Source organism: Diabrotica virgifera, chromosome 2, assembly GCF_917563875.1.
Source record: "Diabrotica virgifera virgifera chromosome 2, PGI_DIABVI_V3a".
NCBI lineage: Eukaryota > Metazoa > Arthropoda > Insecta > Coleoptera > Chrysomelidae > Diabrotica > Diabrotica virgifera.
Window position 1 is genome coordinate 36,509,964 of NC_065444.1, and position 14,234 is coordinate 36,524,197.

Consider the following 14,234-nt stretch of genomic DNA (forward strand, 5'->3'; position numbering starts at 1 on the left):
GCAATAGTTTTAAGTACCTAGGATCGGTATTACAGAGTAATGGAGAAATAGATGGAGATGCATGCAGTAGAATTAGGGCTGGATGGATAAAGTGGAAAGAAGCGAGTGGTGTGTTGTGTGACAGAAAAATTCCAATGAAGCTGAAGGGAAAATTCTATAAAACAGCCATAAGACCGGCTATGATGTACAGAACTGAATGTTGGGCAGTGAAAAAGAAAGAGGAACAACGAATGCATGTGGCGGAAATGAGAATGCCTAGATGGATGAGTGAAGTGACAAAGAAGGATAAAATTAGAAATGAGTATATTAGGGGAAGTCTAGATGTGGCACCAATTGATGCAAGAATGCGAGAGCATAGGTTAAGATGATTTGATCATCTTCAACGTCGAGACGTTAGTCACCCAATACGAAGAATAGCTGAAGTGCAGATTCCTGGAAGGAGTAGGAGAGGAAGACCAAAGAAGACCTGGGGGGAGACGATAAGGCAGGACATGTTGGTAAAGGGGATTAACATTGATATGACCCACGATAGAATTGTGTGGAGAAATGCAATTAGGGAAGCCGACCCCGCATAGGGATAAGGCAAAGAGAATGATGATGATGACGATGACTTACATAGGTTTGAGAGATTGTACAGTAAAACCCATTTATCTGCAACCCCGACGAGAAGACACGACATACGTTCGTATGTTCAGCCATTCGTATGTTAAACCGTATGTTCAGTAAACTACAAAGTCATTTGTATTTGAATGGTAGTCCTGTTTCCTCCTGAAGTTTTGAGAGGTAAACATACTGAATAGCAGGTATAATAATTATTAAAGGGACAATAGATTCGACTATAACACACAGTCAAAAGTCAAAATGCATTTTAGATATTCGGTTATTCAATATACAAGAGACAATACATAAACTCCTTTATAGAAGAAGGACATCCTGTATCTTGCGAAACTATTTGATACCTATTAGATCGTTTACCTCCACTTCTAGGAAAAGCCGGCCGGGCGGCTGGAGGTATAATATCATTCTTATTCTTTGAGGATCCAATGAATGGCAGATGAGATGCTCCACCCAGTAGACATTCATAAAACTTGTTTGCTAGCACATGTCTGCCTTATGTCTAGCTGCTTGCGTCTCTCTCAGCACCGTATTCGCATTGTATTTCCTCAACAACCGGCATGTAGTATTAGTGCGGTCAATAAAAATACTATCAGCATGTAATTTATGTAAAACAATCGTCATAATTTAAATTTTATTTGGCAAACCTTGAATTTCATCCACGGTAGTTCGAATTGTTTGTATAAATCGCAAAGTGATATTTTGTTTCATGGTAAGATTGTTTTTTATATTATAAAAATGGGTCAATCCTTTACTTACGAGATTATTTTCTTATCGAGATCAAAATTTTCTTTAAAATATAAAATACCTACACCAGGAGTTTTTTATCTTGAATCTTAATTTTTTATAAGGCTAAGGCTACAAACATTTTCATTGATTATAATAATAATTATTATTTAATTTTTGGTTTATTGCATCATTCGAATTTAACGTTTTTCTTTTATTGGTTTTGTGATAAAACTTATAGAAAATTTCCCCAATATTTGAAGCATGGTCTACGACAAGCAAAAATTCGGTTTTAACTGATAATTGTCTTTTACATTCATTAAGAGAACTAGGTATTATACAATTATTATTAGTGCAGAAATAGAACAAAATTACAGATTCTACTGTTTCTAAATTGTAGTGATTATTTATTTTTTTATTTAGCGTCGATATGGGTTACATCACAGAATAGGTAATTGAATTTACATTTATACGGGTCATTCCATTTCAAATCACTCAATTTGGGAGCAAAAAAAATGTTGGACCTCCGATTTGTCTGAAAATTGGTATATAGCTTCTGCGGGACGTAAAAATAAGATATTTAAGGTCAAAAAATCTTCTTCTTCTTTTTTTCTCAAAATGTTATTTTATGCGATTTTACAGTGATTTGGTGTTTATTTATAAAAATTTGCATTTTATATCGTAAAGTATCAATAGAAAACATAATATTTTAATAGAAGGGACTCAAAAATGTCATTATATGGCATTATAACAAGTTACTTTGATTCAAAACAAGCTTTTGATCAAATTTTATAGTGTAGAAAACGTTAAAATACTGTTTTTTACATTTTTCTCCATTCTCAAAGTACATCATAATCGATTTGGCTGAAAATTTGCCCACAGATAGACAAAACATAGGACTTTAAGTGGTGAGAAGGATTTGAATTATATTACAATACCAAAAAAGTTACATGCAATATTATAGTCAAAAATATAGGCGTCTACTTACTGTAAGTACAATTAACTCGAAAATATCGACCTCACGACAAAAATTGTTAAAAAGAAATTGTAATAATTGTAAATACGATTTATTTGGAACAATTTCAGTTCCTACCGTTTTTGTCGAAAAGTTAAAAATGGCGGAGATATTGAGCAAAACAGGTTCTCCTTTAAAATCAAGATGGCGGCTAACGTAACGGAGGAATTCATTCGTGATTTTAACTTTAGGCTACTGTTGACTCCCCTAAAGATCAGAAAAATAAAATTTTGGGCAGCTCGGCATTCAAGGTCAAATGCTATCCCGACTGGACTAATATATACTTTTGAGTCTGATATTACTGCATGTAACTTTTTTGGTATTATAATATAATTGAAATCCTTCTATCCACTTAAAGTCCTATCTTTTGGTTATCTGTGGGCAAATTTTCAGCCAAATTGATGATGATGTATTTTGGGAATGGAGGAAAATGTAAAAAACGGTATTTTAACGTTTTTACACTATAAAATTTGATCAAAAACTTGTTTTGATTCAAAATAACTTGTTATAATGCCATATAATGACATTTTTGAGTCCTTTCTATTAAAATATTATGTTTTTCATTGTTACTTTACGACAGAAAATGCATATTTGTTTAAATAAACACCAAATCACTGTAAAATCGCATAAAATAACATTTTGAGAAAAAAAGAAGAAGATTTTTTGACCTTAAATATCCTATTTTTACGTCCCGCAGAAGCTACATACCAATTTTCAGACAAATCGGAGATCCAAAATTTTTTGCCTGAGTGATTTGACATGGAATGTACCATGCATTATAAAATACGTTACAAACAGATGTCCAGTTTTTTTATATTATACATATTCTGTTGACTCTTCCGTTGCCATGAGGAAGTTTGTAGGGTCGCCTGTATACACCCATACCTCGCTATACGGCCGCTCTGTATACGGCATTTCGCTATAACGGCCCTGTTCAATTACGGCACGGGTTCGATTTACGGCCTAAAATGTTTCGCTATAACGACCCCATGTTGTCTGTCATTCTCGAGCAAACGCAATCTCGATGCACACTCTTTTCTATTTCCACTTGTGTATTCATAATTTTAAAATAAAATTAGATGAGGCCGCATCTAAGGAATATCTTAACATTTTAAAGGGAATTATAGAAAAAGGTGGTTATAAACCTGAACAAGTGGTTAACGTAGACAAAACAGGACTTTGTTGGAAGCAAATGTCTGATCGCACGTACATTTCAAAAACCGAAAAATCTGCGCCTGGTTATAAATGGTCTAAAGAACGATTAACTTTGCTACTTGGTGCGAATGCCACTGGCGATTTTAAGCTAAAACCACCTAATTTGTCCAAAAATCCAAAAATCCAAGGCCTATTACAGGACTAAATAAAAATCGTTTACCCTTTATATGGGGATACAACAAGAAAGCTTGGAGTTTGTAGATTATTTTTGGTTTTTGGAATCTATTATTATTTTATATACCAGTGTATGTGCTTTTTTGTATGTATTTTTGATTTAAATAAAATAAACAGATAAAATGCATTTTTAACGACAAACCATGTAACATATTTATAGTCTAGTAAAATAAAATTACACTACATGTAAATCAAAATGTAAATTCGTACAGGTTGAAACAAATTTTATATCAAAGTTTAGGTGGGTACAAAAGATATTTTCAAGAAAGTATCCAAATCATATAAGGGGATCATTATTTAAATAATTAAAAAGGGGTCATTTTTGCAAAAAAATTACTTTTTTAACTGCTGAGGTTATTCAGTTACTAATGAAGGTCTATAGGATTGTTTTCTGCAAAGCTGAAGGGTAAATCTTTCACATAAGATTTACTAAATTAAATTTGACCCCCTATTTATTTAAATAATTATACATAAAACTTTAAAAACAAATTTGCAAAAAATTATTTTTAGCGTTTTAAATAAGCACTATAAAATATATTATTTTACAAGAGAATTTGCTCTATGTTATCAGTATTAAACAAAAAAAAATTGGTCGAAAAGTATTTAATATTTTTTGAGATATTGAATTTGTTTATTAAATGTTACTCAATTTTCAAATGCAAAAACGCGGTTGTTGCCAAAAAAATATTCACCCGTATTAAATCTTATTATTTTTATTTTTATGTATATTTTCTATAAATGTATTGATACATTTAAATTTTAATTAAACTTCCCCCTAAAATGGCATTTGAAAATTATTCAAATTTGTTTATAATTTGTTTTTTTAATAACGTCGCAAGGCATAAATATTTTGACATGCCGTTTCGATAATTCGGTTTCTGGGAATTTTTCAATAATTATCAAAATTTTTTCTTCTTTTTTCCTCTTTTTTTTTTCTTGGAGTTATATTACTACGGGCTCTTTTAGGGTTAAGTTTCATTAAGAATGTCGAATCTCTAAATTTTAGATTCCAGACCTAAAAATATTAAGATTGGTCTAAAATCACTTAAATAAAATGTGGCTACTTACTGAGTTACAGGGTGTTTTATTTAAAAATTTAACAATTATTTTTACCAAGTACTTTCAAACTATTTGACGTATCCTTATCATACTTGGCAGAAAGTGTGGGTACTATACAGTCTACTAAATTGTGATAAATTGAAGTTTCTAGCTACTGCCAGAGGCGTACGACAGGGAATAGTTAATGATTGACCCTTCCCAAATTCTACGCCGCTGAGGGGATTGCCATTTTAGCAAAATTTTTCGATTCTCTAATACTTTCTATGTAAATAATATACTCTTTACTGGTAACGATTAGGTCATTAGTTTTCGAGATATTGGACGTTAAAAATGAAACAGCATAGTTATTTTGATTCATTCATTCATTCATTTTAAACTTCCAATATCTCTCAAACTGATGACTTTATCGATACCAATAAAGCTATTTACATACAAAGTATCGGAGAATCGAAAAATTACGCTAAAATAGTAATTCACTCAGTGGCGTAGAATTTGGGAAGGGTCAATAATTCACTATCCCTGTCGTACGCCTCTGGCACTAGCTAGAAATGTTTATTAATCACAATTTAGTAGGGTGTATAGTATAATAGCCACACTTTCTGCCAAGTATGATAAGGATACGTCAAATAGTTTTAAAGTAGTTGGTAAAAATAATTTTTAAATTTTTAAATAAAACACCCTGTAACTCAGTAAGTAGCCACATTTTATTTAAGAGATTTTAGTTAAATCTTAATATTTTTAGGTCTAGAATCTACAACTCAGAGATTCGACATTCTTAATAAAATTTTACATTAAAAGGGCCCGTATTAATATAACTCCAAGAAAAAAAGAAGAAGAAAAAACGACAAAAAAATTTTGTTAATTAGTAAAAAATTCCCAGGAACCCAATTATCCAAACGGCATTTCAAAATACTCAATCCCCGCGACGTTATTAAAAAAACAAATTATAAACAAATTTGAATAGTTTTCAAATGCCATTTTAGGGGGCAGTTTAATTGAAATTTGAATTTATCAATACATTTATCGAAAATATACATAAAAATAAAAATAATAGGATCTTAAGCAGGTGAATATTTCTTTGGCAACAACCACGTTTTTGCAATTGAAAATATAGTAACATTTAATAAACAAATTCAATATCTCAAAAACTATTAAATATTTTTCGACCAATTTATTTTTAATTAATACTGGTAACATAGCGCAACTTACACCGTAAAATAAGATATTTTATAGTGCTTATTTAAAACGCTAAAAATATTTTTTTGCAAATTTGTTTTTAAAGTTTTATATACAATTATTTAAATAAATAGGGGGTCGAATTTAGAAAGATTTACCCTTCAACTTTGCAGAAAAAAAATCTCATAGACCTTCATTAATAAGTGAATTACCTCAGCAGTTAAAAAAGTATATTTTTTGCAAAAATGACCCCTTTTTAATTATTTAAACAATGATCCCCTTGTATGATTTGGATACTTTCTTGAAAATATCTTTTGTACACACCTAAAATTTGATATAAAATTTGTTTTAACCTGTACGAATTTACATTTTGACTTTTTTTTATTTTATTAGGCTATTAACAAATTTGGAACCTATCCCATTAAATTTTTATGAATTTGTATTAGAATAATTGATTCGTTATACTGCATTTCGCTTTGCGGCCATGTTTCGTGTAACGTATCTAGGCCGTAAAGCGAGGTATGGGTGTATTATGCTCTCTGTGAGCAGTCCTGTACTATGTGCCTCAGTGGCGGATCTAGACATTTGCCTTGGGAGAGGAAATTTGCCTTAGGGGGAAACTTCCAGTGAAACACCAACCAAAAGCCATAAAAAAGATAAACCCAAACTACCTAAAAGACACAAATAATAACTTATATGAATTAAGTTCCCTTAATTTTCCCGACAGGCGTGTTTATTGGATTGAATTAGTGGCGTAGCGTGAGTGTCGGCCGCCCGTGGCGAAAGACAATTTTGCCGCCCTCTTTGGGTATTTTAATTTATTGTGTTGTGTACTATACATTACATACATTAATTATAGAGAACTTTTCGGCGAAACCAGTCATCATTATTTTGCATTATACAGGTTGGATTTTAAATAAAAAAAGTTTATCTAAGTTTTACAATCACGTTTATTAATACAAAAATTATTTTACTTAACCAATTAGATACATTGATATAACTTAGGTACCTATCACTTACGATTACTATTAGGTACACCTTGACGATCGACAAAATTAAAAAATAAAATCAATTTTTGATTAGAACTAGAACGATTCTATAATGTTATATTTTTATTTTTACTGAAAAGTAATATGAGTATTTGTTAGAATTAAAAACAAAACTTCCGTCTTCAATTAAAAATTTATACGTCTACTTTTTTTTAAGAGCAAAGTCTTTTATTGCACCGTCAATGTCTATCGCATCACACACCTCTTGCTCAATAGACAAAATAGCCAATTAGAGTACTCATTGTCGATCTTAAATAATTTTTAATCAATTTCAATTTTGAAAAACTTCACAGCTGGCATTGCTTACTGTGAAAAATATTCGGAATATTATTACAATATTGGGCAGAGTATCTTCCAGCTTGGATTTAATAACAAATTTAAATAATTCCAGTGAGTCTGCATTAATCAATTTCGTTGCCTGCAGCAGCAACGAAAGTCCGCAGTCGAAGTTTTTATAGCTTGAAACCCTGCTCGTCAATTTCGTCAGATGCGTAGTCTACATTTGTCTGAATCTAATAATATAGCCGACGTTAGATAAACAAACTTATCCGTTAAATTCTGTAGCTGTTGAAAACGCTCACGAATTTCTACAATAACTCTATCTAAGGAAGAAAACAACTTTCGTCTCAACTCATTTTCACAGGACAAGTTAGCACCTCTGGTTCCGTCATCAAAAATATGCTTTCTTGTTATGCGCTTCCGAGGTTTTATGGAAATTCCAAGTTCTTCACACATATTTTTGCATAACCAACAGCACCATTTGCCTATTCCTCTCTTTTCTCTGTCAATATCATCTGCAAAGCATTTTACTGAGCGCACAATCTTATGTCAAGTCCCCTTGTTTGTAAATATTTTTGTGCATCATTCACTTCATGTTGCACCGGCTGCCACAGGCCCAAAAAACAAAGAAAGGCAAATGACTGCATCGAAATTAGTAAAGCACCTGCATCTGTCCTAGTGTTTAAGCTTTCACCTGACTCTGTCAGTTTTTCCAAAATCCAAAGTGACGAGAATGTCTTTGTAATGATGTCACATTTACGGCATCGCCTCTTGCACTCCACCTCGCGTCTTACGTTGTTCTGATTGTTAGTCATAAACGGGGAATTCCCACAAGTCAGTATAGACGTTGTTGCCAGTCGCTACAAAATATCATTCAAAGAAAAGGAATTCACCGAATTCGTCACAAAATAAGTAATGAAAAATTCCGTGCTCCTTTCAATCGGTCCGAATTTGTAGTTGCGATACAAATATAAAATAGTTCAAATATTTACAAAATATTTTTATTATTTATTGTTAAATGTTGCCGCCCCCTAAAAAGTGCCTGCCGCCCCCACTACGCTACGCCACTGGGTTGAATTTGTCTGTCTGTGGCTTCAGTTTCATGTCAGCTAATATATTTTTATGCTTCAACAATTATTTTTCTTTAATTTTAAACCTTGTTAGGGGAGGAAATTTTCCCATTTTCCCTCCCCGTAGATCCGTCATTGATGTGCCTGATCGTCTATGTTGCTGTGCCGCAATCATAAAGAGGGCGAGGGATGTTTACTTGTTTACCCTAACGCCCTAAGCGTTTGGCCACACGGGCGATATTTTACGGCTGCCGTAATCGTTTGGCCACACGGGCGATTTTTTACGGCCGTAAGCCGTAAGAGCCGTAAAAATCAGCGCGAAAATGGGTCCCACGGTGAGAATAAGCGAACGGCTCCACGAGCGAGAAATTGACGCTAGCAGTAGCAGTAAAATGAACTTAATGTTCCGCGGAACGGAATAGGAATAGCCGAACTGTACCGACTACAGGACTTGTGCGTAGTCGATTCAGTTCGGCTATTCCCATTCCGTTCCGCGGAACCTTAAGTTCATTTTACTGCTACTGCTAGCGTCAATTTCTCGCCCGTGGAGCCGTAGCTTTATAGATGGCCAGACTGAGCTGTAAAATATCGCGCAGCAACAGTCTGGCCATCTACTATTCTCACCATGGGACCCATTTTCGCGCTGATTTTGAAAAATCGCCCGTGTAGCCAAACTCTAAGAGCCGTAACAATCGGCTCGAAAATGGGTCCCACGGTGAGAATAGTAGATGGCCAGACTGTTGCTGCGCGATATTTTACAGCTCAATCTGGCCATCTACTATTCTCACCGTGGGACCAATTTTCGCGCTGATTTTTACGGCTCTTACGGCGGCCGTAAAAAATAGCGCGTGTGGCCAAACGCTAATTGTAGAGGGAGTCAGCGCATCTTCCGTTGTTGAATATTCAATGCTTCTTCTTCTTCTTGCCATGTTTCCAAAACTGCTGCGTGACTTTCTCTGTTTTTCAAAACTGACTTGAGTTTTGCCTCACTAGAACGTAATGCATGACACACATTTATGTACGGATTGAACTGGTCGTAAAGGGCAAAGGGCCTCCATTGGCTTTTTCAGCAGTAAAAAAAGCGTACAAATTAAATATTACTTATATCTAAAACACGTCTCGCCATCTTCGCTGTCAATACACAAACAAACTATGACAAACTTAGGGTAATATCCCATATTTTGGTGGTTTGATTTGAATTGAGACACTAAATGGACATCTACCACGAAATGGAACTAACTTCATCAACGGTAAGATGAGAACCGGGATTATAGTATTTTTAACAATTACTTACGAACATTTCAATCACGTTGCTAATAGGTGCCAATTTTTGGGTTTGTCTACGGTGTTTCTGAGTAGCTTTATCAGCAAAACGCATCCAGCTGATTATTTGCAAAAACCTGGTCCGTGACAGTGTTGCAGAATATAGAGGTCTCTTGAAACAATGGTCATCTTGCCATCCTACAGACTCTCGATTACTTTTACGAGCACCAGCCAGCGCAGATGGTTCAATATATGCGTAAATTTCAATTTCGTTGCAATTTCTTTGTAAACTCTTGTCTTTCTAACTTGTTTGCTATTTAGCACATATCTGCCATATGTCTAGCTGCCTGCGTCTCTCTCAGCAAAGTATTCGCATTGTATTTCCTCAACAATCGGAATGTATAGTATTAGTGCGGTCAATAAAAATATCATCAGCATGTAATTTATGTAAAACAATCGTCATAATTTAAATTTTATTTGACAAACCTTGAATTTCATTCACGGCAGTTCGAATTGTTTGTATAAATCGCAAAGTGATATTATTTTGTTTCATGGTAAGATTGTTTTTTATATATAAAAATGGGTCAATCCTTTACAAGATTATCTCCTTATCGATAGTAAATTTTCAGTAGTAATTGCACAAGAGCTCTAAAATTATTGAATTTTTCCCGAGTGACACTTTGACAGTTTTAATTTCACGAGCCGAAGGCGAGTGAAATTATGTCAAAGTGTCACGAGGGCAAAAATTCTATATTAATTTTAGAGATCGAGTGCAATTTGTTGCCATTATTTCATGAATAAAACTGTTCAAAACCAAAATTTTATTGTAATTTATTTATGTAAGTACAAATTAGTACAACTAAACACACAGTTGTTATAAATATTTTACGGTTAAAAGTCATCACTTTTATAATTTTTAAAACATTAGGTAATTGTCATAAATGTCACTGAATGTATTTTTTCGTAGCAACGAAGGGCATCTGACGTAATATACTTGACGACGGGCAATTATCAAAAATTATCAATTTAATTTAGATTCCTGTAGCTTTCTATTGGCCAAAATCTCCTATGAATGAAATAATCAGTAGTAATTGCACAAGAGCTCTGAAATTATTGAATTTTTCCCGAGTGACACTTTGACAGTTTTAATTTCACGGGCCGAAGGCGACTGAAATTATGTCAAAGTGTCACGAGGGCATAAATTCTATATTAATTTTAGAGACCGAGTGCAATTTGTTGCGATTATTTCATGAATAAAACTGTTCAAAACCAAAATTTTATTGTAATGTATTAATGTAAGTACAAATTAATACTGTTAAACACACAGTTGATATAAAATATTTTACGGTTGAAAGTCATCCCTTTCATAACTTTTAAAACATTAATAATTGTCATTAATGTCACTGAATGTATTTTTTCGTAGCAACGAAGGGCATCTGACGTAATATACTTGACGACGGGATATTATCAAAAATGATCACCTTAATTTGCATTTCTGTAGCTTTCTATTGGTCAGAATCTCCTATGAATGAAATAATCTTTAAAATATATTATTATGATATAGATACCTACCAGAATTTTTTTATGTAATCTTAATTTTTATTGATAAGGCTACAAACATTTTCGTTAATTATTTAGTTTTTGGTTGATTGCATCATTGGAATTTACTGTTTTTCTTTTATTGGTTTTGTGATAAAACATTTATAGCAAATTTTTCCAATATTTGAAACACTGTTGAAAAAGCAAACATTTTTGTTTTGGTTTTAACTGATAATTTAGTTTATATTTATTTAGAGAAATATAAATATATAAGTACATATTAGCATAAATAGAAGAAAATAATTACAAATTCTGTTGTTTGTAAATTTTGGTGGTAGGTAAGTATTTACTGATAAAATAATAACAATCACACTCAAAATTTTTTCTTAATGAGAAAATGAAAACATTACTTTACAAGCGCATATAATCAAAAATTCGATCCATACTCAAAACCACTGCCGTCAGTATCTTCATTTATATTGCACATTATGATTTTCCATCGACATGCAATCTAATTTGCTGTTTCCCTCAGTATCGGCGTGTTTTATGAATTTTATACTCCCGTCCTGCTAAAACAGTTTTATTCTATATTTAGCAAAAATCAACGTTCCGTCTAAATAAATATGAAGGGTGTTCTTTTTTTTAAATTACAGACATATAGAAGATAGATGATGATGATTCTCTTTCACACAAAGCTTTGCTACCTCTTTTTTTCACCTGTGTAGTATTTATATTTATATTACTGCGATCTGGTCACAAATGACCAAATAACAGTTCTTTTCGGACTTAAATTAGTAAAGAACACATATGTACTTAAATCTAAGATCTAAGGGCTTACTCTTATTTTATCTATCAACTAACATGCAATAACATAGCAATTCCTACATTTTTGTCAGTGGCGGCTCTTGGCTTTAGGGACAGGGTCGGCAAGGTTTTGTCTCCAAAGGCTTCAATTTCATAGAAGATCTTTGGTTTTTGTTTTTTTTTTTATTTTTTTTGTTTTTTTTTTGTTTTTTTCCTATAAATTTAGAAACTATACCTGTTTATAAATTAACTCTAGTCTATGTTGTTTCGAAGTAGCAAAATGGGTTATAATGTATGTAATTGTAAAATTTATTATTGTTTTGGAGGGATTTTAAAAGTTTTTTTCTATCGAAATTTGAGACAAGTTTGACATTCCCTCCTGTTTCATGGTGTTTCCACAATACGTTTTGACTCTTTTGAGACAAGAGAAATCCCGTTCATTTGTGACAGAATTTGCCCACATTTGAGCACAATAATTTATTAATTTCGGGAACAGTTTGTTGTACCTAATGAATTGCAGTATATAAAATTATACATAGTCTGTAACTTATCCCACCTTCCGAAAATATTTGGATCAGAAAATAAAACTGTTAATTCATTTTCTTATTTTATTTGATTAAAAAATGATGGATAATTTTTAATGAACTTGTCTAATAGATAATTTGAAAATTCTTTGGCGTAACTTTTAAATTTTGAATAGTCAAAGAGGTCAATGACTTATAACAGTGAGTAAATAATAGTTTTGCCTGGTGCAATTGTTTTAACTTTTGTCCGGAGACCATACAATTCACTGGACATCAAGACAGCCCCGTCATAAATTTGCCTTACCAATTTATTTTTGATATCAAAAAATTTAATCTATCCTTTAAATTAAAACACCAAAAATATATTCTGTCTTATGGCTTCTACTCAAGTCTGAAAACCTAACAACCTCTCATAAATTTAGACGTAACGCGTATCGAAGAACAATTATTTATACTTGTGAATGACATGTTACCTCTATCAGTAGTTTCGTCTACTTCTACCGAAAAGGATCAAAATGTAACTACTAATTGATTCTTTCATTCTGTGCTGTTTTAGGTACGCCGGTATATTCTTCGAGTCAGAAAATAAATTAGAAAATTTCAGATCGTATTTGTTAAACAATTTTATTTGTTCTCTATAATTAACTTGATTTAACGAATGCTTCGATACATCCTGTCCCCTAAATGGTAATTCCTAACAACTTAAAAGAATTACAATATCAATAATAATATTAATAATTAAACGACGTAAAACTACTTACCTATTTCATAATTATCCCGGGCGCGATAGCAAGGCAATACGTGGCTACGTACGTGCCTTTCCACCCTTTTGCAGATCACCGCTCGGCCTCGGCAGAGGTACCCGCTGCCGTACTTGCCATTCAAATAAGTACGGAGAATGTATAATTGGTTGCCTATCGGCTAATATTCCATATCTTCTTATTATATAGCAAATCCTCGATCTGGGGACGGCATGCCGTGCCGGGCTTTATAATAAGAATTCACACAATCGCAATCGGGTGCGGGTGCATGACTATAGGATCAGTGCATGACTATAGGATCATTAATTTGAAAAGTCTCTTACGCACAGCGCACAGGGACCACTTAACTAACGTATCGGGATCGAAGTCTTTTAAAAACAATGAATAAAATTTAGTCTGTATTATCTCACAGATATATTTTTTATTTCACAGAAACGAATATCATCAACTCCGATTAAAATTAAATATTTAAAAAATCTATAATGTGTCCATAAATGTGTGGGTCGGCACTGCCGACCCTGACGAGCCGCCACTGATTTTTGTCAATGGCAATGTCTACAAAACGTAAGTTATTCAAAACTTCTCCGTTGATAGATATACCTTGTATTGAATCTGAGAGGGCTTCTGATAGATATACCTTGTATTTAATCCGATAACGTTTCATCGCAGACATTGGGAAAGCACTTAACCCTGGCGGACTCATCTCTGTATTTTGATATCTAGGGTGTTAATAAATCTGCAAGCTTTTTATATTTAAGCCTTTTCAAAGTCTACAAAAAAGTACATATCCTGATTCATGTCCATGCATCTGTGGGTCAGTCCCCAGTCCATTCAAGCCAGACAAAGCCTCTCTTATGCTCATACCATTTCTAAAGACAAATTGTGTGCCACTAATTTCATATTCACCAGTTTTAAAAATTCTGCTTCGTATTATTTTCAAAAATGTTTTAAGTGTGTGACTTATT

General features: G+C 33.0%; 1 protein-coding gene across 1 annotated transcript in view; it reads left to right on the forward strand.

The window, feature by feature from the left end:
* The first annotated feature begins 1,120 nt into the window (after positions 1-1,120).
* The window catches only part of LOC114327415 (equilibrative nucleoside transporter 3), a 112,404-nt gene continuing 99,290 nt past the window's right edge, over positions 1,121-14,234 (forward strand). Inside the window, exon 1 of the mRNA XM_050642541.1 lies at positions 1,121-1,327. The gene's annotated coding sequence lies outside the window, so the exon portion shown is untranslated. The remainder of the gene's footprint in view (positions 1,328-14,234) is intronic.